This window comes from Hemiscyllium ocellatum, unplaced genomic scaffold (assembly GCF_020745735.1).
Source record: "Hemiscyllium ocellatum isolate sHemOce1 unplaced genomic scaffold, sHemOce1.pat.X.cur. scaffold_261_pat_ctg1, whole genome shotgun sequence".
Lineage (NCBI taxonomy): Eukaryota > Metazoa > Chordata > Chondrichthyes > Orectolobiformes > Hemiscylliidae > Hemiscyllium > Hemiscyllium ocellatum.
This window is the reverse complement of record NW_026868149.1, coordinates 916,089-917,514: the sequence shown is the minus strand read 5'-3', so window position 1 is coordinate 917,514 and position 1,426 is coordinate 916,089.

Below are 1,426 nucleotides of genomic sequence, written 5' to 3'. Positions count from 1 at the left end.
ATCAGATCTCCCCTAAACCTTCTCTTCTCCAATGAGAACAGCCCCAAGTGCCTCAGCCTTTCCTCATAAGATTTTCCTACCATTCCAGGCAACATCCTGGTAAACCTCCTCTGCACTCGTTCTAAAGCTTCCACATCCTTCCTATAGTATGGCGACCAAAACTGCACACAATACTCCAGATGAGGCCTCACCAGAGTCTTATACAACTGCAACATGACCTCAGGACTCCGGAACTCAATTCCTCTGCCAATAAAGCCCAGTACACCATATGCCTTCCTCACAGCACTATTTACCTGGGTGGCAACTTTCAGAGATCTGTGTACATGGACACCAAGATCCCTTTGCTCATCCACACTACCAAGTAGCCTACCATTAGCCCAGTAATCCATCATCTTGTTATTCCTACCAAAGTGAACGACTTCGCACTTAGCTACATTGAATTCCATTTGCCACATTTCCGCCCAGCTCTGCAACTTATCTATATCCCGCTGTAACCTACCACTTCCTTCCTCACTATCCACAACTCCACCGACTTTTGTGTCATCCGCAAACTTGCTTACCCAGCTTTCAAGTCCTTCCTCTAGATCATTTATAAAGATGACAAAAAGCAATGGTCCCAAAACAGATCCTTGTGGTACACCGCTAGTAACTGCACTCCAAGATGAACATAATCCATCAACTACTACCCTCTGTCTCCTTCCAGCCAGCCAATTCCTAATCCAAACCTCTAATGTATCCTCAATGCCATACCTCCGAAGTTTTAGCATTAGCCTACCATGGGGAACCTTATCGAACGCCTTACTAAAATTCATATACACAACATCTACTGCTTTACCCTCATCCACTTCGTTGGTCACCTTCTCAAAGAACTCAATAAGGTTTGTGAGGCACGACCTGCCCTTCACAAAACCATGCTGGCTATCCCTGACCACGTTATTCCTACCCAGATGTTCATAAATCTTATCCCTTACCATTCTCTCTAAGACTTTGCCCACCACTGTAGTCAGACTCACTGGCCTATAGTTGCTAGGGCTATCCCTACTCCCTTTCTTGAACAATGGGACCACATTCGCTATCCTCCAGTCCTCTGGTACTATTCCTGTTGACAACGATGACATAAAAATCCAGGCCAATGGCTCTGCTATCTCCTCCCTAGCTTCCCATAGGATCCTGGGTAAATGCCATCAGGCCCAGGAGACTTATCTATATTCATCCTTTCCAATATTCCCAAAACCTCTTCCCTGCATACTTCCAGGGCATCCATTCTAATTATTTGTGATTCCATATTCACATCAGCAACAGTGTCCTGTTCCTGAGTGAATACTGATGAAAAGTACTGATTTAATGTCTCTCCAATCTCCTCCGCCTCCACACACAACTTCCCACTACTATCCTTGACTGGACCGATACCTACCCTAGTCATCCT